The sequence below is a fragment of the Camellia sinensis genome, chromosome 3 (assembly GCF_055761805.1).
Source record: "Camellia sinensis isolate YWXY chromosome 3, ASM5576180v1, whole genome shotgun sequence".
Lineage (NCBI taxonomy): Eukaryota > Viridiplantae > Streptophyta > Magnoliopsida > Ericales > Theaceae > Camellia > Camellia sinensis.
The window spans coordinates 201,596,263-201,621,795 of NC_138963.1; the positions used below are offsets into that span (position 1 = coordinate 201,596,263).

Below are 25,533 nucleotides of genomic sequence, written 5' to 3' on the forward strand. Positions count from 1 at the left end.
CGGAAGATTACCCTTTGGCGACCAAAAAAAAAGTTGGTCGCAGAAAGTATGCTATTGGCGACCAAAGGCTTTTTTGGTCGCGGAAGATTACCCTTTGGCGACCAAAAAAAAAGTTGGTCGCGGAAAGTATGCTATTGGCGACCAAAGGCTTTTTTGGTCGCGGAAGATCACCTTTTGGCGACCAAAAAAAAAAGTTGGTTGCGAAAAGTCTACTATTGGCGACCAGAGGCTTTTTTTGTCGCGGAAGATTACCCTTTGGCGACCAAAAGAAAAAAGTTGGTCGCGGAAAGTTATGGCGGGATAAATTTAAAAAAAAATGATACTACAATAATTACATACTATTTTTCTATTTAGGCATTAAAAGTTTTATAAAATAATACATAACCCAATTTTTATGGGTTATATATTTTTTTTGTCAAATATGAACAAGAAGTATGTTATTGGCAGAGTGGCAGAGTGGATTCGGTGCATGGTGACTCCTTGGGTCAGGAGTTCAAGTCCCAGGGAGCACAAAAGAATTATTTTTTTTGGGTTAAGGCGTTGACTTTTGGCGACCAACTTATCTTTGGTCGTTAAAAGTTTACTTTTGGCAACCAACTTATCTTTGGTCGCTAAAAGTTTACTTTTGGCTAATATGAATTGGACTTTTCGCGACCAAAAAAGTTGGTCGCGAATGGTCACTTTTAGCGACCAAAGACTTTTTGGTTGCAGAAAACTATCTGTGACGAGGCTTTAGCGACCAACATATTTTGGTCGCGAAAAGGTTTTAGCGACCAAATATGGTACTTTTCGCGACCAAACATGTTCGTCACGGAAAGTGCTTTTTCTTGTAGTGTTATCATCTTCAAGTAAATTTTTCTTGTATGCAATGAGTGGAAGAAAACATAAGAGAGTGGAGAATCTTTTGTGCAATGAGGATAGTCATGACAATGCCCGTTATGATAAGATATTTGGTTTATGGAAAATATTTGAGACCTTTAAAAAAAAATTCAATTTAATTTATAATAGTATAATATGATAGATGTCAATTTTAGCCACACTTAATCATTTAGATTCAACTTTGACGACACATAATTGTGAATGAACTTATGGATCTTTAATATTTATATTCCTTCAATTTAGAATAGTCCTTGTTTGGACTCTCTAACTCCAATTATTCTATTACATGATAATTTTAACTTTTTAAAATTGAAAAATACGTGTATTTTAATGTGTTGGAAAATTTTATATACATATATATATATATATAGGGTCTTGTTAATGATAACAATAAGAACCATATAATACCAAAATATTTATAATCTTAATACATATTTTGGGGCACTTTGGGAAGCTGGTTAAAAGTCAGCTTTTGGCTTTTAACCCATTTTGGGTCACGTCATTTCTCACATTTTTAACCCACAAAAAACAAAAAAGAACCAACTTCCCCAAACACTCCAAATATGTCTGTTGGCACCATAAATTTGAAATTTTCTGTTGATAAGGGTATGGACATGTGCATAAGAGGTTTAAGAGTCAAGGGCATGAAATTAGTGGCCCAAGAAAGAAGATTAAGGATGTGACACTTGGCAATCTTAGAAGGAAAGAAAGTTCAACATAGTTGCAGCAGCTGCAGATTATAGGCAGATGTGGGAGCCGACAAGTGGACACGTGGCAGTATCGAATGGCTAGTGAAACCATATAAAAGTTGAAAATTTGAAGAGGAGAAGACTTTCAATCAAATTCACAACTCATGTGAAATCTAGGAGTAGTGTGACTTATTTAGGAATAGTTTTTGTACTTAGGAGTAGTTCATCTGTAACTGTTTGTAACCTTGTTTATCCCTATCGATTGTGACACTATCTGGACTTGTAATTTGATTCTTATAATTAAGTGACAAGTTTTAGTGTTTTTCAATCGAATTTCAGTTTGTTTGTATTTGTTTTTTTACATTACAACCTTTAAAGAAGTCCTTGAATTTGTCAAGGCATAGGACATCAACTACAATTGCTTGATCTGTTTGTTGTTTGTGAAAATCGATTTCTCCTGTCGAATCTTCCCTGTTGATTTGATCCAAACCAGATTTTGGCTAACAATATCCAAACACTTTTACTTATTTTTATTCATTCTTTACACAACACTAACAACAAATTTTAAGGTTATTTTTAGCATTTTCCTCATATACAAAGAGGTATTTAGAGGAGTCTTGTAGAAATGTTTTTACTTTCTTACATTCCTAAATCCACAAAATCACTCATTTGTCAATAACTTTTTAACATGATAATTGAGAACAATATGATTTAAATGCTATAAATAGATTGGGATGGGATGATATAATTTTCGGACAAAAGATCCAGAACCATGAAAAAAAGTATGAAAACCTCACACAATCTAAAAAGTAGGCAACTAAGTAGCCTTCTCCTTTGCCATGCTGAGGGGGGGGCATGATTGTTGCTTGTTACATTTAGAGAAACTTCAATTTGGCCTTTGCTAATAATCTTTATATTATTTATTTATTTTGCTGAGGCCTTTTATTTTGCTAATAATTACCTGCCTCGTGGAGCAAAAGCCTCTCTACTACTTGACTCATGGTTGGTCTTGCATCTTTGTTTTCGTCTACACACTGTAATGCCACTTCAACTAATATTTCCATCTTACTTGCGTCATATCTATCCTTCGTCATTGGATCTATAATCTCTTCAAGCCACAATTCCTTCGAAACATTTTCATTCATTTCCTCTGTCACCCACTTAACTAGGCCCCTTTGTTCCATCTCCCCTGAATTGTCAGAGGTGTGAGGAACTATCATCAGCGGTGACCATCTCCAACACCACCACTCTGTAGCTGTAAACATCAACTTTGGACGTGATTCGGAAATTGAAAATCCACTCAGGAGCCACGTAACCTCTTGCTCCTCTTACTTTGGAGAAGCTTGAGTTATGTCCATTACCTCTGTTCAATAGCTTTGAGAGACAGAAATCTACAACCTTTGGCTGGTAATTGGAGTCTAAGAGAATATTCTGAGGCTTCACATCATAGTGGAGAACCCACTCTAAGCACTCATTGTGCAAATAAACCAGACCTTTTGCGGAGCCTACCGCGATATGAAACCTTTTCTCCCAATCGAGGGTGTTAGAAGTAAGATTTTCTGCCAAGGACCCGCGCTCCATGTACTCGTACACCAAAAGCCGGTGTTTCCCGTCCACGCAATATCTCCATACCTCTATCAAGTTCATGTGGTTAACTCTTCCAATGGTGCTTACCTCGGCCAAGAATTCATCTTCTCCTTGGTTAGCTTCATTGAGCCGCTTGATTGCTGCAACTCGACGATTAGACAATACACCCTTGTACACCATGCCACCACTTTATTTTCTAATCTCTTCACCAAGTTTATGCGTTGCTTTCTTTAGCTCATTGTAGGTGAATTTTCTAAGGCCAGTCGCGACTAGAAGGTAACTTTGTGTAGTTGCACTTGAATTTTGACAGTTTCTATACAATAAGTACAACACCAAACAAATACAAATAATCTCAACTCCTCCAATAGCACTGGCAAACCAAACCATGAACTGCAATGACCCATTTTCTTTGGATTTCTTGTAACTTCTGTTGAGCTACAAACTAAGTGGGTGAGAGTAATTTGAGTTAAATCCTTGAACATGCTTGGCATAAAATGGGATTGAGGCTTTCGGCAATTTTATGTACACAGGATCTGAAAAACTTGGTGTACGATATTGTTAGCACCATAAATCTGCAATTTTTATTATTATTTATTATTTATATAATTGCAGGACACGTGGCATCCTCTTATTCATTTGGAAGTTAAAAGAAGTTATAGAGATAATGGAGAATATGAAGGACAAAGTGGATGAGTGGGAGGACAAAGTGGATGCGTGGAAGGACACATGGCAAGACAAGAATGAAGATGGAAGAAATGGGTAGTTACTAAGTAGTTATTGCTGTATTTTTTCTTCTATAAATAGCCATTAATGGCTACATTGTAAAAGATGGAGAACATAAATCAAAGACAATTGATTTCAATATTTCTTGTCATTTTCCTTATCTTAGGAGTAGTTTAACATAGATTTATATTTCGAAGCATTTATTTTCAGCATTTCCATTTCGAAGCATTTTATGCACTTTCTTTTCGAAGTATAGGAGTAGAGGTAAATATTTATTACTTTGATTGTTCACTCAATCATCTTTCTCCGTCCCTTCTTCTTCTTTTACTTTTTCTTTTCGCTACACTTGGCAAATTTGAAGTCCTCTTCGTTGAGGCAAAAGAACCGTCAACACAATCGCTTGATAATTGGCTTGAATTTAATCTGTAAGGATTTTTCAATCCTTGCTGGCACGCTCGCATTTATGATATTTTCCTTCGTAGGAAAAATAAGCCAACATTTTTTGGCACGCCCGGTGGGACAGCTAAGTGTAAGAAATGACAAACGATTTGGATTTCGCCATTCGAACTTGTCAATATGAAATATATTGGCGTGAAAGAGAAATTTTGGATCTTCAAGAAGAGATCCATTTTCTTGATGAAATAAACTTTCATCCCTTGCAATATTATTTGGTGGAAGAAAAAAGACACCATTTAATTGGAGAAATTCATCAACTTGATATGGAAATTCGCCAATGGAATGATGAGTTATCAACTCTCACTACCAAGTCTTTAACTGAGGCTTTAATGGTCGGAATTGTTGAATTTTTTCTGAATTTTTCCATGGTTAAAAATAGCAAAAGAAAAGAATTGATTTCATCAATGGCTCGGGGGGTTCAAGAGTTCGTTTTAAAAGAGCCGAATTATGAAATTAACACAACGAAAGAGCATGTTCTTGAGCCAAATTTGGCTAAGAATGATGTTCCATGTATGACTCGAGGGGTCCAAAAACCAAATTTTAGAGAGTCAAGTCATGAAAATAATATATCTATGGGTGATTTTCATAAGCCATTAATGGCTAACATGGAAAAACAACCCACTTTGCCAAATAATTATGAAAACCTATTCAGCAAAAGTCATGTTTTTAAAACAAACATGGTCAAGAATAATGAACAAGCCACTGTTCATGAATTCAAAATTTTTGATATTTTTCAAAATGTCAAAAAGTATAAATTTTCATGGTCACACTATACCATGACTTTTGGTGTTCAAAATCCTTTTTGGATTTGTGGTTCACATCAAAATATAATTATGATGATGTGGCTAATAAAATTAACAAATTGTTCTTATGAGTTCGAAGCACTAAGAACAAGGGATGACCATTTAAAATGCATGAACTTGGCTAGAAAAAGCCTGTGCATTTAAATAAATGGTTGAGAATGGCTTAACTTTTCAAATTGATGGCCAGTTGTTTGTATGTACACAATCAAAGCATCGAAGATACATTCGAAGCATCAAGAGTTGTTTCGAAGGTTGATTACTTCACATTCGAAGCTGTATAAAGCTTTGAAGATACATTCGAAACATCAAGAGTTGTTTCGAAGGTTGATTACTTCACCTTCGAAACTGTATAAAACTTTGAAAACTTTCGAAATGTGTACATCTCTTCAAATATATGTAAAATGACAATTAATTAGTTGTCGAATAATGCCTGTTTTTGGCATCATAAGTTGGCTCGAAGAACAACAGTTTTGGTGTCTTCGAAGAATTAATAATTGGTTCGAAACACAAAATTAATATTTTCATTAATTATGTGTGAACCAGAACATATAAGTTTTGAATAAACCACAATGGTTGGCCAAAAACAGCTTCGAAAGCCGTTTTGCCATAAGTTGCTTCGAAAGCCGTATTGCCATAATTTTGTAAGCTTCGAAGCACTCTATCTTGCATCAACAACAGCTTCGAAGAAATAATAATGGTGGTTGTGAACCTTCGAAGCTTTGTCGAGTATTTTTGAGGATGTAATTCGTCTTTTGTCGGTTCCATCGACCTTCGAAGAATGATTTTGGTCCTTTATATCACTTTCGAAGCTTGTTACTAGTAATAATTCGAGTCATCTAGTCATAATTTCATACTCATTCGAAGCACTTTATTGGTGTTGTTACACCATTCGAAGCACTTTGCTGCTTAGGTTAGTCATGTGCTTGGTTCGGCCCTTCAAAAATTCAAATAAACATCATTTTTAAGGGCCGCAGGGGGTAATGTTAGCACCATAAATCTGCAATTTTTATTATTATTTATTATTTATATAATTGCAGGACACGTGGCATCCTCTTATTCATTTGGAAGTTAAAAGAAGTTATAGAGATAATGGAGAATATGAAGGACAAAGTGGATGAGTGGGAGGACAAAGTAGATGCGTGGAAGGACACATGGCAAGACAAGAATGAAGATGGAAGAAATGGGTAGTTACTAAGTAGTTATTGCTGTATTTTTTCTTCTATAAATAGCCATTAATGGCTACATTGTAAAAGATGGAGAACTTAAATCAAAGACAATTGATTTCAATATTTCTTGTCATTTTCCTTATCTTAGGAGTAGTTTAATATAGATTTATATTTCGAAGCATTTATTTTCAGCATTTCCATTTCGAAGCATTTTATGCACTTTCTTTTCGAAGCATAGGAGTAGAGGTAAATATTTATTACTTTGATTGTTCACTCAATCATCTTTCTCCGTCCCTTTTTCTTCTTTTACTTTTTCTTTTCGCTACACTTGGCAAATTTGAAGTCCTTTTCGTTGAGGCAAAAGAACCGTCAACACAATCGCTTGATAATTGGCTTGAATTTAATCTGTAAGGATTTTTCAATCCTTGCTGGCACGCTCGCATTTATGATATTTTCCTTCGTAGGAAAAAGAAGCCAACAGATATCCATTGAAAAATAGTGCCTTGCGATAACAGTTGTAAAAACCATTACCCTACTTAAATCTGTATTGAAACCCATAGCAGTTGCATCTTTGTAAGCATTCATTCACACACCTCTTGAGGTATAATTGCTATCAAACCTAATATCATAGCCATAAAATTCAACATAAGGAAGTTGGAACAAACCAACCTCACTATCGTTGCAAGAGACATTGAAATCTGGCTTACATCCGAGAGATTGGTTTGTCTCATTTTTAATCTTGTACCTTGGTATACAAGAGCATCTCCGACCAGATTTCTCATGGAGAACATAAATACACAAACTGTTGGGTCCGTAGATACCATGGATCTTGCATGGTTGAGATTTAGCTTGCCAAGTCACGTTCCAAATTTTGTTTTTCTCGTCTAGGCTGTACATTCGAATGTTGCCATCGCGATTCATGGTTAATCTTCTCTGAATCTTAATTCCAAAATCTACAACTGTGAATTAAAAATCAACAGTTGATTTGAAATGGCCCAATGAGTTGACTACAATAATTTTGTTACAATTGTAACTAGACCTCCAGCATTCCAGTTGTTTAGCCATGGGTCCGGCCAATACAAGCGGGATAGGTCAAGGCCATCATAGACAAGACGGAAGATGTTTTCGTCGTCGAAAAAGAGCTTGTAGAAACCAGAAGAATAATTGGTTTGGCTTCGAGATGACACAAGCTTTGTGTTTCTGGTTAGTGGTTGGTAGGAAAGAAGCGTATCGGTTGGTGACTGAAAACTTTGCCAAAGAATTACACCCTCCGATGTAAGAAGAAGTTACCAGTGTCATTCAATAGCAGTTGCACTGAAGATACTGACTTCATTTTAGTGGCTCAAACATTGAATTGCCTGGTATCTGTCAAGATGATATTGCCATTTTTAAGGAGGGTGAGCTTGGATAGTCTTCCATTAATGGGTTGGTCTCGGTTGGCCATCCAGACTGTGGTGTGACTCCCATCATACAATGGTTCACGGTACCAAATAGCAAAGCAATAAGCATTGAAGCCGATAGAGTAGAAGCCTGCCGAGAATACACCATTTGGTGAAATCAAAACATTATCCGGCTTCTCCACTGAGAGAGATGATCCTTCACTCATGCTATATATGTATGGTGTTGAAAATGAAAAGGATGGGAATAACAGGACCAATGGGATAATAAGGATCAAAATTGGCGTAGCCATGAAGTGATGATTCTGCATATGAATTTCTTTAAGTGTTGTAGATGTTGTGGGATGGTGGTGGTAAATATATATAGTACAGATCATCAGCTCCATGAACAGTGTATTTCTCCATTTAACAGTGTGTGAACTGGCTCCATGCCATGAATATATTGTTAATATGCGTTGAATGTCTAGTCGAAAGGACTATTGATCCAAACAGTGGGTTTGAATGAGTCAAAAGGGGCTTCTTGGAGGCAAAAATTCTATCGACAATGAAAATTTATCTCAAATTTTATTTCGAAAGTGAGGGTTGTTTTGAAAAGTGACTAATTTAGTTGATTTTTTTATAGTGATTTTTTTTATAGCTATTTTAAGTGTGGAAGGCGGATAAAAGTGGACGCAGATAGGCCGAGTACACATTTAGGTAATCGGTACATGTTATACTCGCCCCCGTCTTGTACGTTCTGGATGCCGCATATCTTAGTCGGCCACAAAGCCAGCTGAACGAGGGGCCAATTGGAAGTTGGAATACGACGAAAGAAGGGCTGAGTGAGAAATCACACGACGGATTAGTAGTGGACCCCATCCTGAGGACTGAGAGCGTATATAAATAGAAGAACAACAACCAAAGAGAGGTATGTGAGAACTAGTATGCTTAACTTAAGACCCAAGCAACCAAGAGAGTATATACTGACTTATCCGTCATAGTGCTGATTCCGGCACCCCCGACCAGAGTGTTCATTCCTTTTCAGGTGGCTAGCTGAGGGTCACGAGTGTCCCACAGAATCTAAAGATTATTTCCAATCCACTATCCCCACAATTGGCGCCGTCTGTGGGAATACTCAACTACATCCATGGCGGGCGTAACGGAAGATCCTCCGATAGTCACTGACGAAACCACACAGAGAGATGACCTCACTCCAACAAACATGTTGGGACTGGAGACTATCGCCGCAAGATGTGCCTTGAACGTTGACTCACTTGCCCAGACCTCACCCTCGACTTCAGCACATGAGACAATACAAGCAATCATGGAACAGGCGAAGCAAAACGAACAGAGGTTGGAAAACATGATCGCTGAGAACGAGCGCCTCCGTCAGGATTTGGCCTTGGAAGTAGCCAAATCCAAGTAAGCTTCACGCCAAGATCCCGGATGACCTCTGAGAGAAGATGGTCGATGACCTCGAGTTCGAAGACAAGAAAGTGACAGTGATTTTGACTCATTATCCCCAAAACCCAAAAAGAAGGGACAAGTCGAAACCACCAGTTCTTCCAAAGAGAGTTCGAGTGCATGCCTTAAGCGAATGCCAAATGGTTTAGGTGAAACGGACCAACATAATCCCTTTGTGCGACGGATCGCAAAGGCAGTACTACCCAAAAAGTTTAAAGCCCCATCGTTCACCCTATACGATGGGAAATCAGACCCCACAGATCACATCCGCCATTACAAGTAAGCTATGACGGTGCATGGGGATGACGAGGCCTGTAGACGCACCCTTAGGCTTCATGCTACAGTTCGGACTCAATGTCACAGTTCTTAATCTGATCTCATAAAGTGTCATGCAAGACTGATAAATCACCAAAGAGTCCAAATCTGGCAAATCGTTTTGGAAAATTGATTTTTAAGAAAGAAATACAAAACATGGACTGCTTTGACAGATACAGAGTCGCCACTTAAATATTTTATTTTGGGGGAATTTAGGAAACCCTGATTCGTGCCTAAGGCCACGTGTCTGTCATCACCAAAGTTGCCTCGGCTCGGGAACTTGGGTACGATTGGGGAAGGTCATGCAATGAGCACCCTCGCTTGCTCGATCAAAGATCGGCCTGTACTAAGCATGATATCTTGTTTTTGAAAACATATGCATTCTTATTCCCGTTATTAGCTAGAATTTACAATGTGATGCGCACAACACACAAGTATAGACTAGATCGCATAATTTGGAACAAAGCATCGCATGTCTGTTTGTTTGGAAATAGTTTGAAGTTTGCTACTCGCAAGTAGGCTAAAATGCGGATTTCAATGAATTATCCCAATTCAAGTAATCCAACCTTCACCCACAGGCATTTAGGCAGTTATATCATATAAGCGATTAGCCTTATGGTAAGCATGCTGTCATGGCAAAACTCACACTCATGCAAGATGCTAAAGCATAAACACTCAAAGTGTACTCCGAGCCAAAACAAGAAACTAGTTAGAAATAATGCATGATCCTAGTTCATATTAAAATGGCTAATGCATCACATGCAAAGTGCAACTAGAATAGGCTCGGCTAATCTACAATGGCATATGAGATGCTACAATTTGATACATGTATTCAACTTGGAATTGAAATATAATGCAGTTAGTATGATGCGCCGAGCCCGGTGCCTGCAATACAGATGAATGATGCAAACATGCATAGCATAAGGATGCTAATTGAAATATGCCCTACAACTAACCACTGAAAGCAGGTAAGTAAAAGGGAGAAAGACGTGGGGTTGGAAGACATGTATCACACACACACACGCTTATTAGATAATTGCGCCCTCTCGACGGAGGGAGCAAAAGAATAATACAAATCATCTAATTAACTAACTAACAAGCTAATTAATTAATTACACAACCAAATCGAAATAAATAACTATTCTAAGTCATTAAAACACTGAAATGGCCTCGAGACGAGGGATGAATGCATGCTCGGGTGGCTTCGCTCGGAAATCCATCGCCATGCTTCATGTTGCCTCTGTTTGCATTGCTTTGTACCTCTGAAAATTGTGCCAACTTCTGTGACACTTCTGAACCACCTTGTGGGCATGCTATGCCAAAAGATGAGGCCATCGGCCAAGGTAAACTAGTCATCGACCAAAAGTAGGGCTCTCAGCCAAATGTTTGTTGCCGAACGGCACTGAACATGGTCGATCAACCATCTCTTCCTGTGAAAACCTCCTGTTGCTACAGCAGAGGACAAACAGAGCATGCCAATACATTTGCAAGACAATGTCTGCACAACTACACCCCTTTTCATGTTTAAGACTCAAAGGCGTGTAGTTCTCGATCCTCGGACCACCAATCACGCATTTCAATGCATGATGGCCAATGGAGCGAAGTGTGCAATTCAATATGGAGTGAAATGCACAAAAACACACAAGGGGCCCCAACCTCTATCATGCTTGATCAAGAGGCAAGGGATGCACATATAATGCAATGCAAACATGCAAGCATGATGCGAACAACTCAAGCATGCAACAAGTATGCAACAAGATCATGCAATGCATCTAATATGCAATAGGAATACAACCTAAACATGTAAACATGCATGGCATGCAACAACATTCAAAATGAAGCAAGCATGCAACAACATGCAAAGATGGACTTAAACTAAAGTGGACAGCTCTTAAAGATGCTCAAATTAGTGGCCGAAATGCTATGAAAATGAAGACAAAGGTACATACAAACATGCATGCCAATTGGCCTATCACCTAAGCATATGAGAGTAACTTTCAAGAATACTTAAAAGGGGATAAATATGGACATGTGACATACATTGTAAGCTCTGAAATCATGTTAGGAAAGGTGCCAAACCAATCAAAGAAAGCAAGCAAATCATGCAAGAAGGCTTAAAGTTTGAAACTAGCCAAGGGACTCAAACCAAGGCTATGGAAAACAAGCCCCAAAGGGCCAAAGGCTATCAAGACAGGCCTAAATCATGGCAAAATGAGCCTAAAACATGCAAGGACCAAAGCCAAAATGAGCTAGAACAAAGGGCCAAAAGCATGAGGCATGCAAGGCTACAAAAGAGGTGTTACACTACACCTATCAAAACCAAACATGGCATGATTTAAGCAACCAAAAACAGAGTTATGGCATGGTAAAACAAGACCAAAAACCCACTTGGATGGCATCCCAAAGACCTAAACATGATGGCACACACAATGACCCATCTATGAGGCATAAAACATCAACTCTTTAAAGCATTAAAGGAGTGACAAGTGCAAGTGGTTGAACATGAAACATGGACTGAAATAGTATAATAAATGATGCCAAATCATTGAAATTGGCCAAGTAAAACATGCTAGTGACTTGAACACCCAAAGCTAACAAGCTAGATTGCATGGTAGCTATACAAAACAATGCAAACATGACCAAGACAATGCAAAACAGAGCTCAAGCATGATAAAACAAGGTTAAAAGTTTCATGGAGTTGAGCCAAAATCATGCTAGAAACATGGCTTAAAGCATGATGCATGTTAAGGCAAATGAAAGGATTGCAAGGCAAGTACATGAAGCATACATGGTATGTCCAAACCAAGTCAAAATAGTGTTATATCATGGCAAAACAAAGCCTAATACATAGTGAAATGAAGCTAAAACAAGCCAAGCAAACATGCTACCAATATAAGCCATTTATACTAGCATTCAAGACAAGAAGGAGAGGGGATGACCCTCTCCTATTTAAGACCTCAAAACTGCCTTTCTACCAGTGAAAATCTTCTGGATTTCATTGGTAGAAAGGTCATGCAAAGATAAGAACAAGGACCAAATGGGATGGCCTAAAACAAGGCCTAACAAGGCCTTGGAGGGGGGAAACAACCCCAAACCAAAAAGTGATCTTAAACAAAGATCTAAAGCATCAAAAATCAGAACTTATTATAGTTTAGAGTTAAGATTAAAACAATAAGCAAGAAGGTCTAAAAGCTTAAGCAAGAAAGGGGTATTAAAAGCAAGAATGCTCACCCTTGAAGAACACTTTCAAGAACAAAGCTCCAGCAGCTTTTCCAAGCTCAAACCAACCCAAAAACTCTGAAATCAACCACAAGGGACCTCAGCTCCAAGAGGATGGTGTTCTAGTGTGTGTTTGTGTACAATAGTAAGACAATATTGCACTTTTGAGTACAAAACAAGGCTAAACAAAGAAGAATAGATACAAAAGTATTTCTATCCCTCAAGACTCAATTTTTTGAACACTTGAGGAGGGAGGAGATGGTTCTCTCTTATAGAGAACCAAAAGCAAAGCTTCTTGAGGAAGCTAAGCAAAGGGGGGTGAATTGTGCATTCCAGCTGTGACAGCTGGCATAAAATATATGCATAAAGCAGATGAACAGGGTTCGGCTGGAAAATATGGCCGATCGACCAACATAAGTGCTGATCGACCAAAAGGAGTGCCAATCGGCCAAAACTTTTTGCCGTTTGCAAGAAAACAAGGCCAATGGCTTCAAGCCTTGGCTGATGGGTTTAGGGAGTGGCAAACAAGCCACCCGCTTCCCTCATAAACAAAAACACCAGTGCTTGGTCCACAACCAACCACAAAATAGACAAGTGGGGAGATCCGAAGGCAAGGCACGTAGCCGAGACCTCCTAGAACTCAAAATGAACACGAGCATGGATGATCATCGAGTGTTCAAACGATGACGTCCAAGTCTTGAGGATGGTCAAAAATGGGGTGTCTACAGTTGCCCCTCTTTAACAGAACTCGAAAGTCATAAAAATGACGGGAGTGGAGGTCAAAGCCTAGAGACGACCCATTTTTGACAAGGCCGAAGACTTAGACAAGCATACAAGATAGCAAGATATGTGCTCGAAGGCAAGGGCAAGATGCAAGGAACATGCACGATGTCGAACATAACTTATGATCATGCAAAGAAAGCTATAACGAAGCAAAACATACAACAGTTTTAAGCAGGCGAACACAAATCTAACTACATTACATGTAGAAGGGATGTAAGAGAGTTATACAATTCTCATTACATCTCACATGGAGAATACAATACCGTCCAGTTCGTCTGGTCTCGCCAGCTTCAAATGAACCATACATACAATATCGTGCCTGCAAAAGAAAGAAACTTAACAGGTGCAATATCGTTAGAAGCATGCATAACAATGCAAGTGAAAAGTATGTGACAATGCAAGTGAAGTGTGAAGTGCATGACAATGCAGGTAGAATGTGCGAAACAACACACGTTAGAGAGGGTGCGAAACAACGCAAGTTAGAGAAAGTGCGAAACAATGCAAGTTAGTGAAGTTGCAAAACAATGCAAGTTAGATAGGTTTGCAAAACAATGCAAGTTAGATAAGTTTGCAAAACAATGCAAGTTAGTAGGGGTGCAAAACAATGCACAAGTTAGAGGGGGAGTGCAAAACAATGCACAAGTTAGTAAGGGTGCAAGACAATGCACAAGTTAGAGGGGGAGTGCAAAACAATGCACAAGTTAGTAGGGGTGTTAGACAATGCACAAGTTAGTGGGAGTGCAAGACAATGCACAAGTTAGAGGAGGAGTGCAAAACAATGCACAAGTTAGTAAGGGTGAAAGACAATGCACAAGTTAGATGGGGAGTGCAAAACAATGCACAGATTAGTAGGGGTGCAAGATAATGCACATAACGAGCAAGACAATGCCAGTTGTAGGGGGTGCAAGACAATGCACATAACAAGCAAGACAATGCCAGTTATAGGGGGTGCAAGACAATGCACATAACGAGCAAGACAATACAAGTTATAGGGGTTGCAAGACAATGCACATAACGAGCAAGACAATGCCAGTTATAGGGGGTGCAAGACAATGCACATAACGAGCAAGACAATGCAAGTTATAGGGGGAATGCAAGACAATGCGAAAGAGGCGTGTATGACAATGCGAGGTAAGGAAATGCATGACAATGCAAATGACGTGCGAGACAACGCATGCATGACAATGAAAATGAGATGTGCATGCCAATGCAGATGAGGAAATGCATGAACAATGCAACTGAGATGTGCATGACAATGCAGGTAAGGAAATGCATGAACAATGCAGATGAGATGTGTATGACAACGAAGAAGAGGAAACTCATGACAATGCAAATGAGATGTGCATGACAATGCAGGTGAGAAAATGCATGACAATGCAGATGAGATGTGCATGACAATGCATGTACTGAAATGCATGACAATGCAAATGACGTGTGCATGACAATGCATGTACTGAAATGCATGACAATGCAAATGACGTGTGCATGACAATGCATGTACTGAAATGCATGATAAGGCATGTAACATAATAAGATGTATGATGATGCAAATGAGATATGTGAAACAACGCGGATGGAGGGGCGCAAGACAATGCGACCTAAGGGATGCGCATGACAATGCAAGCATGACGTGTGCGACAACGCATAAGAGATGTGCATAACAATGCAAGCATGATGTGCGCTACAACGCATAAGAGGTGTGCATAACAGTGCAAGCATGGTATGCGCTACAACGCATAAGAGATGTGCATAAAAATGCAAGCATGATGTGCGTTACAACGCATAAGAGATGTGCATAACAATGCAAGCATGATGTGCGCTACAACGCATAAGAGATGTGCATAATAATACAAGAGTGAAATGACGTATAACCAATGCGAGCTCATTATAAACACGACAAAACGTTTGTAATGCAACGTATTTAAAGCAATTTCTGAATCTCGCAAGAGACAAAAGGATATGAAAAAGGATACACCTCGTACATACCAAGTGCCGCACTCGGAAGGCACGATTCGAGGTCAACACGAAGGCTGGTTAAGCTTCGAAAATGTACTTTCTTGCACTGTCTTGAGAAATGAAGGTCCCAAACCACATAACTGACCCAGCCAAGGGTGTGGGAGGTGCATCAACCACAAGGGGAGTCCATCGACCACCAATCAGCCACAAAATGAGCTCATTGGCCAAACATTTAGCCGATCGGCTAACAATTTGGCCGATCGGCCAAAAATGGCAGTTTCGAGGCAGTTTTCTCTTTTGGCCTCGGGTCTTTAAATATAAGGTTCCAAATCTTATATTTTCACTTCACCCTAGCTCGAAAATCCTTCCTCTCTTTCCCTAGGTGATTTTCCTCCCTTTGATCCGTGTTTTTCTCCCGTTTTAGAGCCTTTTCCATCGTTTGATTTGCGAAACCCTTCCCGTTTCGCACACTTTGAATCGATCGAAATTCGTTTTCGATGTCCCTTTCTTGGTTCCCACCACTTGGGGTTTGTTTCCCCCGAGTTATACCTTGATTTTCGTGCCTTTTCCACACTCCGACCTTTTCTTCAATTTTTCACCCCTCGGGGTTGACTTTTAGGTTGAATTTTGCATTCTCACCCATTTTTCACACTTTCGGCCATTTTTGCACTCTTCTTGAGATGGCAGACGACATTCCATGGGATGGGGCTCCTCCAGAGATGGACGTGGACCCTGAGGTCGAGCTCCTACCTCTTCACATTCGACCATTCGATCCAGCTACCTACAGGCCGGCGATACATGTGTTGCCTCCCGACGGCATCCACCACTTCAGGAGCTATGCGCGGGGTGCGCCACTGGAGCTTTTGTTGAGTGAGCCAGAGTCACATCTGTCCTACGGCGTTTCTGAGGTACACTCTTCCTCTCTGTCTCATTTTCTGCAATGTAGAACACATAACTGCGATAGTCGATACTGTTCTTTAACTACTTAACTCAGATACACTGATATATCATATGTGTAGTTCACCGTGAGCATGCCCACACTCGATATCTGTTTAAACTCAAACACATGCACACACACTGCATTCTCAACCGGATAATTCAAACACACTGATACATTGCATACTTAGTTCATTGTGAGCACACCCACACCCGATATCTGTGTAAACTTGAACACATGCACACACACTGCATTTTATCAATTCTGAATGCATCCAAACACTGTATTTCTAACATTGCTTCGCAACTATTTGTCTTTGAACACTGGGAGATTCCCATGCCTTCTGTGGGTATGGGAACACCATCGCCCAAGATTGGTACATGGAGTTACCGGACGCAGTTCGTCATATTGTTGATCAGGCTGGCTTCGGCATTTTCTGCAGGAGACTCTCGCGCCTCACAGTGAGTAGGCCTCTTCTGGGCGCACTAGTGGAGAGGTGGTGGGACACCACCGACTCCTTCCACCTTTCTACTACCGGGGAGATGACGATGACTCCCTTTGACTTCTCTATGCTCACAGGCATCAGAGTAGGGGGTGATCCGATCCCCTTCGATACTGATATGGACGAGTGGGATGCCGCACAGATTTACTTGGGTACTCAGCCTCCTCTCTCCTGTCCAGGATTTGTGAGGTACTCTTGGTTTGAGGATCATTTCAGGATTCAGGAGCCCACGACTCGGGAGGAGGTGGAGCAGTATGCTCACGGCCTCATCATGTTCCTACTGGGGACCACACTTTTCACCGAACGGGCGAACACCGTCTTCCTTTACTTGCTGAGCGCACTTGTGGGCATGACGCGGATCCAGCGCTATGATTGGGGTGGCGCAGGCTTCGCCACTCTCTACAGATATATGAGCTCATCTTCTCGCTGTAGCGGACAGTTGCTCGGAGGCTACTGGCGAGCCTGGGAGGTACACCTTTCCTTTTTGTCTTTTCAATTCTGTTTTACATTATCTGTACACTACACATACTGTGCACACGCAATCTGCTTTACACTGGCTGTACACTACACACGTTGCACAACACACTACACACATTCTCTGATTTCTGCTTTATCTGCATTCTGCTTTATCTGATAAGCATACTCATATCTGTCCTGTTACACTATACAGTTGTGGGTGTATGCCTACTTTCCGAGGCTTGCCCCAGCGCCAAACGTGGAGACGCCTCCCATGGTTTCATTTTCCCACCGCTTCGATATGAGGTGCAAGTGGAGGCCACGGGAGTCCTTCCTGTTCTTCCGCCGATACTTTGACACCATCACCGCCTCAGAGGTATTTCAAACTTTACAGTTCATTTAACCTTCGCTTTACAATATACGTTCAACAGTAGATAACAAACTGTATACCATTTGCAGATCACCTGGCATCCCTGGGCGGTGTTGCCTGATACAGTGAGAGATGGATACATGGGTGCCTAGGAGACTGCCCGGTTCAGGATTCTGCTGAAGGGCCCGGTTTGTCGGGCACGGTATTTCGGGGAGCACTTCTTACGGCAGACCTTGGGCTTGCCAGAACAGACAGTTCCAGCACCTCCTCCTACCCACACGAGGCACACCGAGAGGTATACCTTAGAGGAGATGATAGACTACACGCTTGGTTGGGACTCTGTGCCCTTTAGAGACGAGGGCGACTACACCGAGTTCATCAAGGCTTATCTCATGAGACCTTTGACCGGTGCTCGCCGAGCCTAGAGAGAGAGGCCTGCGGCGCCAGAGGCAGGAGCAGGAGCATCGAGGGCGACTTAGGCCTGTGGGAGGAGTGGGTCCCGGAGAGGACAGAGAGCTGGATGGTCAGGGCTGCCTACGACGATGACATGTCGAGGATAGGGTGGGGAGACGTACCAGATATCCATCGCTCCTCCTCCGGCTGATCATGAGCTTATCGAAATCTACGGCTCGACCCTAGTATGTACTACTATACTTTGCATTTTGTACAGTTATTTCATTTCATTTAATATTCCACAGAATACTAATGACTTCAACACTTTTGCAGGCTTCCATTGAGTACACTCGCCAGTCTCTGGAGCTGACTGCCTCTGTGATGGGGATGCTGCAGTAGAGCATCGACCTGTTGACCATCTACAGTATCCCGGTAAGTTCCTTCAACTGTAGTCTCAAACTTTGCATAATCTGTTTCATATTGATTTGATATACCACATTGTCAATACGGCACTTGATACGCAGCACTCACGGCACTGATACACTTGAACTCACATACTGCTCACAACATTGCTCACGACATTCATACACTGTACTCGGACACTGCTCACAGCATTCATACATTGTACTCACAGATTGCTCACAACATTCATACATTGTACTCACACACTATATTCGGTATTGATACCCTGCTTTGCGTAGCATAACTGATGCATTTGCCATTTATTCCTTTCAGGCCTCATTCTAGATTTCGGCCGCGGGAGGTGCTCCAGCTAGACCATCCGTGCCTGCTCAAAGAGGAGGGGGAGTCAGGCGGAGGATGACTATCCACAGTCGAGGTAGACACAGGCGCACCCGTGCTGAGAGCAGTTCACGAGAGCCCTCCCCTGTTGATTCTGATGAGGAGGCAGCGTCGTCCCAGGGTGAGGTCAGAGACAACTCAGACTCTGACTACGGAACCGGCGGTGGTGATCCTGGACCCTCGTCTAGGAAGAGGACCAGGACAGATTCCCGTGCTCGAGATGACTGATACTGATCCAGACACTTGCTGCTTTTCTTCTTTTTGCTTTGTTCAGACATTTTGTTGCTTTTCTTTTCTTTTTTGCTTTATTTCCCTTTTTTGCTAGTAGTTTGAGCACATTGTACTGCCTCAGGCAGGTTTTATTTTCTCAAAACTATGTACTTTTTGCAAAAGGAAAAAAAAAACATGAATGGAATGAGACAGCTGTTTTTGTTCAAAAAGTGTTACATTTGTACATTCTATGCATTGCATCGCATTACATCACAATGTAAATGGGATTGAACTTTTGTTTTGAAAACCAAACATTCGAGTTGCAATTAATTAGGTAGTGAACCAACTAACGACAAAACATCTCGATAAACAAAACAAAGACCTCAACAAGCTAACCAAGTGTAAATACAACTCGATAAGCAAAACAAAAACTTAAAGAATACGAAATACAACTCGATAAACAAATGTACAACAACTCGATAAGCAAGTAGGCGTGACTTTATAAAATCAACACCGGAAGGCATTGGAAGTTGAACCAATCACAAGTTCTTAGCATGTTCAACACATAGACTGCTCATAGAACAAGAGAAAATGCCATCGGCCAAAAGGAGAGGCCATCGGCTACAATAAATGGCCATCAGCCAACATTTTTAGCCGATCGGCCAAAAAGGATGGTCGGTCGGCACTATTTTTGGCTGATCAGCCAAAAATGGCAAGCACCTCCAGAATGTTGACACCTGTCTTCCACTCAACACCTTATCTTCTACAAAAGCCTCAGCTTCGTAGTTTTCCTTATTTCAACGCTGATTTGCACCAAATGAAAGAGTTTCTTGTCCAAAATCTCACAAATTGGGATTGCCAACTTGGATGGCTCGGAAAAGCTGAATTTCCGGGGCTTCGGCATAAATGCACTATTCACTTTAGGTCGCACCATGCTGCGTTCTCCGTTCCTCTATGTCGCGGCAAGGTTTTGGAATCCGATAACAAACGTCTTTAGCTTTGGCGGACAAGAGGTGTGTCCTACTTTCGAGGATTTCCAAGCTTTAATGGAATCCGAGCGCGATGAAGAAATCTTGCCTCAACTCCGGTTCGGCCACGTCCAAGCCTTAGGACGGATGTGCGGCCTTACTTTGCACGATGCTCGGTCATTGATTCACGATGGAGAGTTGGACATTCTGAGCTTGGCTTGTCGATTTTCTGATGCTGGTGATCGCGGCGACCATCATTGGCAGGGTTATCGGCGACACGCGCTTTGCTTATGTATGCTATCTTCACTTCTTGCTTGCCCCAGGCTCCGGTGGGTTTAGCACTCGTTTGATTGAGCTCGCCGAGGGCTTGAAAGAGGGCAAAAGCTGCATCGTCATGACGCTAGCAGAAACATTGATGGGTTTGGACGCTTTTCATCGTCGGGAGACGGCTAGGTTTACGGGGAGTCCACTACTATTGCAGGTAATGTTTCCCACCCCATCTCACATATGTATTGCTCACATCACTCAGCCCTTAGGCTCGGTTTTCTCTCAAAACCCTTTGTTCACTTTTTCTCTCAATGTACACCTCTCTATTCTTTAATCTCTCATTTTTATCCATCCCCAGGTGTGGTTGATGGACAAGTTGAGAGTGGTGGACTTGTGTCCAGCATATTCAGCTCGCAGCTATTCCTTCCAGCAACGTCTAGTCGATGCTCCGGATGAGCAATGGTGGTATGATTGGATGTGCAGTTTGTCCGCAGACCACATTGCTTGGCGCTGCCCTTGGCCCAGTCTACCAACGTTGAGCTATAGCATGACTCGCCAGCCCGGGATTCAGTTGATTGGCCTGACACACTGTGTGTTCTATTTTTCATTCCGGTTCCGGTGCCAGTTCGGTCATGATCAGACTTGCCCAGAAGAGGGGATTGAATACCCTGCTACATTTTCGGTCCGAGGTACGCAGCTAGTCCGGTATGCCACAGCATGGAGGATGAGAAAGCTTCTGGCCCCCGCTCCCACTTTCAGCTGCACCCTCTCTGATGAGTGCATAGATTGGCTCAATGAAGAGGCGCAGGTAGGACCCAACTTGGCATCAGAGGCTTCGACTAGCTCTGGGAGGGGACGCAGGGACACCTGACTATGCCCCGAATTTATTTGCTTTAATAAGAACTTTCAAGTTTTCTTTATGAATGTAATGAAAAACAACTTCAATTTTGTATTCAAGAACAAGAGAACTTTGTATGGAAATCAATGAAATTGAACGTTATGGGTACTGAAAATTTTCGGTTTAGTCCAAAAATGGTCTAAGTTGTAAAAAGATTAATTTGAGCAAAATCAACTTTTATTAAAACTTTTCAAAACCATTTTCGATATGGATCAAAACTGGACACGCCTGAGATCTGTCACTGAGATGCATAACCCCGGATTCCAGCAACTAGAAAGTTGCCCCTAGTCAGAGTAGCACTATATGGGAGATCATAACCGAGCTCTTGAATGCTGAATAGACAAAGACGACCAAGGCGATCACATGGACAAAGTTGATCGGGGAAGTGTTTATGGCTGGACTTGAGGATGAAGTTGCCTATGTATCCCAAAGATAGGAATCAAGCCTTACGTAGTTTGGCTAAGGTTCACTTGTGTATTAACCCTCACCTTCTACGCTCTAACTTTTGCTAAGGCCGCCCTTTGCGGGTTTTCAACCTTGCGAGCTCAGTTTTTATAATTTCAAATTTTCTGTGCTCTAACTTTTGCCTAGGTCGCCCTTTCGGGTTTTCGGCCTAGCGAGCCTCTCAGGGAAAATATTTCTTCAACTTGTCCATGTTGATCAGTTGGGAGAACTTTAGGCCATCTAGGTCCATCAGAACGATATCTTCGCCTGACCAGATAGACTTGATGATGTAAGGACCAGTCCAATTGGGTCTGAACTTGCCCCTAGGGTCGCGGATGGGAGCTCAGTTGTCTTTGAGCACCAAATTTCCTTCTTTCAAATCCCTGGACTTAACTTTCTTGTTGATAGCCTTGAGAATTCGTCATTGATAACCTTGAACATGGTACAGTGCTTTCAGCCTTCTCTCATCAAACAGCATGAGTTCTTCGAACCTGCTCTGCTGCCAATCTGCCTCAGCTATCTGACACTCTGCCAGTACTCGCAAAGATGGAACTTCAACTTCGATGAGTAGAACAGCCTCCATCCCATAAACCAATGAATACGAAGTCACCCCAGTAGAAGTTCTAATTGACGTCCGGTAGCCCCACAGAGCAAACGACAACTTATCTGGCTAGTCCCGGTAGGTTTCCACCATCTTCTGCAAAATGTGTTTGATGTTCTTGTTAGTGGCCTCAACTGCTCCGTTGGTCTGTGGCCGATATGTGAATGACTTATGAAAAACCACGTTGTATTTGTCCAACAAGTCGATCACTTCTTTCTTGAAGTGGGAACCATTATCTGAAATAATCTCGTTCGGGACCCCGTAGCGACAGATGATGCTGTTCCTGATGAACTTTGCAACATGCGAAGCCTTCAACACCGCATAAGATTGGGCCTCAACCCACTTTGTGAAATAGTCTATCACGACCAGAATGAACTCATGCCCATTGGACCCCTTCGGAGTAACAGCCCCGATCACATCAATTTCCCAGACTGAAAATGGCCATGGCGAAGTCATGTTGTACAGCTTCGACGGTGGAATGTTCATGCGGTTTGCATGGATCTGACATTTGTGGCATTGCCAGATAAAGCCAATACAATCCTCCTTCATAATGGACCAATAGTAACCCTGTCTAAGGATCTTCCGGGCTAGCATCATCCTGTTCATGTGTGCTCTGCACTCTCCTCCATGGATGGCCTCCATCAGGCATTTCGATTCTTTGGTATCAACACACAACTTATGCATCCTGAGATGACTTCTCTTGTACAGTTTACCCCTGCAGATGATGAACTGAGCAGCCATTCTTCGAATTGCCCTCTTATCTTTGGCATTTGCCCCTGGTGGATACGCCTCTTTCTCCAAGAAGTTCCAGATGTCGTAATACCAGGGGTTCTCATCTTGAACCTCATCTATGGCAGCAATCAGCTCGTAGGTTGGCACAAACTTCTGGTCTATGATGATCGGACACATCCAGACTCCAAAAGGAATGTCTATTATAGAGGATAGAGTTGCTAGTGAATCTGCGAACCTATTGTTCTCTCTTAATAGATGAGCAGAATTTAGCTTCTCAAACCGAGGAATCAGCAAGTCCAAGGTCTGGTGGTAAATTCTCATCTTTTCTTCTTTGACTTTCCAATCTCCTTTAGCTTGAGATACAATAAGGTTTGAGTCCCCAATGACGTCCAACCGTTTTGCCCCTAGTTCTAGGGCGGCTTCTAAACCGGCAATACATGCCTCATACACTACTTCGTTGTTTGATACTTTGAACCGGAGTTTGAATGCTAGGGGTATGCGGGAATTGTCGGGTGCTATCAGCAACACCCCTATCCCATACCCGTATTGGTTTGACGCTCCGTCAAAGTACATAGTCCAAGTTTCGTCTTCGACATGCAAAATAGCTTTGTCTGGGAATAGGTACTCAACTGCTTCATCCCCGTCCACTGGGTGATCGGCTAGGAACTCCGCTACCGCTCTTCCCTTTACTGACTTGTCAGTCACATATTTCAGATCAAATTCAGAAAGCAGAAGCAACCAATGGGCTAGCTTACTCGTAAGTGCTGGTTTCTCGAAGAGATACTTGATGGGATCTAATCTCGAAACCAGTATTACAGAGTGAGCTAACAGGTAGTGCCGCAACTTCCTAGTAGCCCATACCAAGGCCAAACAAGCCTTCTCGAGCGGAGTGTAGCGGGTCTCGTAACCCAGGATCTTCTTGCTTAGGTAGTAGATAGCTCTCTCCACTTTGTTCTCAGACTCTTGTGCAAGCATGCAGCCCATTGTAGTTTCAGTCACTGAAGATATAAAATCAACGGTTTCCCCGGCTCAAGCGGTGACAACACAGGTGGGTTCTGTAAATATTGCTTGATCTATTCAAAAGCAGCTTGGCATCGTCCGTCCCATTGGAATTTCTTTCTTTTCTTCAGGAGACCAAAGAGTGGTTCACAAGTCAAGGTTAATTTTGAAATAAACTGTCTTATGAATTGCACTTTACCTAGAAAGCCTCGCACCTCCTTTTCAGTCATTGGTGGTGGCATTTCTAAGATGGCCTTGATTTTGGAAGGGTTGACTTCAATACCTCTCTGTGTAATCAAGAACCCCATCATTTTTCCTGCTGTAACACCAAACGTACACTTCTGAGGATTCAGTTGCAACCGAAACTCTCTGATCCTTTGGAAGAACTTTTGCAAGGTGGTGTAGTGGCCCTCTCTTTCCTTGGACTTGACAATCATGTCGTCCACGTACACCTCAGCCTCTTTGTGGATCATGTCGTGCAATATTGTGGTCGCAGCCCGTTGATATGTAGCTCTAGCATTCTTTAGCCCAAACGGCATCCCCTTATAAAAATAGGTCCCCCACGAGGTGGTAAAAGTAGTCTTCTCCCGATCTTCGGGTGCCATTACAATCTAGTTGTAGCCTGAAAAGCCATCCATGAACGAAAGCAATGCATGCCCAGCTGTGAAATCCATTAACTCGTCGATATGTGGCAGAGGAAAGTCGTCATTCGGATTGGCTTTGTTCAAATCTCTGAAATCCATACATACCCGGATTCTACCATCCTTCTTCGGTACTGGAACGATGTTAGCCAACCAAGTTGGGTACCAGTAGGAACCCTGCGTCAATTTGCTTGGTGACCTTTTCTTTGATCTTGATAGCCCAGTCTGGCCGGATCCTTCTGAGCTTCTGTTTAACAGGTCGGGCCTCTAGGTCAAGAGGGATCCGGTGCTGTACAACCTCCGGATCGATTCTAGGCATGTCTTCGTAGGACCACGTGAAAACATCTTTGAAATCTTTTAATAAAGCGACTAAGCGCTCGCGCTCCTCCGAAAACAACGTGGACCCGATTTGGACCAGCTGCGGGTCCTTCTCAGTACCAACATTAATTTGGGTGATTTCATCAACCAGCGGTTTTACAAACCTCTCCTGCTCTTGTTCTAGCAAATATTTCAAAACCGGAGGAATTTCTTCCTCGTCGTTTTCATTGAAGTTTTGAAATTCTGAATTAATGCAATAAATCAAGGGTACAGAAAAGTAATCGAAGGCCACAACCGTATCATTCTCATTAAGTACTTTATCCAGTCCATCTGATTCCTCTGTTACAACAGACTCAAAATAGAAAGAAAAAGACGACCTAAATAAGACTGTGGCATCCGGATTATCACTCCCAAGAATACTGGACTCAGACTCAGATGAGCTGGAACCTGATTCCAACTCACAAGACTCAGTGGAATCAGATTCCAGCTCACTACCTGACCCGGTGCTGCTCGATAAGAATCCCTCATCGAACTGCCAGACGAGGGAGGGTGCGATGGATGCCTCCCAAATGTTCGAACG

The 25,533-nt window shown here is 41.9% G+C and overlaps 1 pseudogene; it reads right to left on the minus strand.

Annotated features, from left to right (window-relative positions):
• Positions 1-2,398: 2,398 nt before the first annotated feature.
• On the minus strand, positions 2,399-7,993 carry LOC114321149 (putative receptor protein kinase ZmPK1; annotated as a pseudogene).
• Between the last annotated feature and the right edge of the window lie 17,540 nt (positions 7,994-25,533).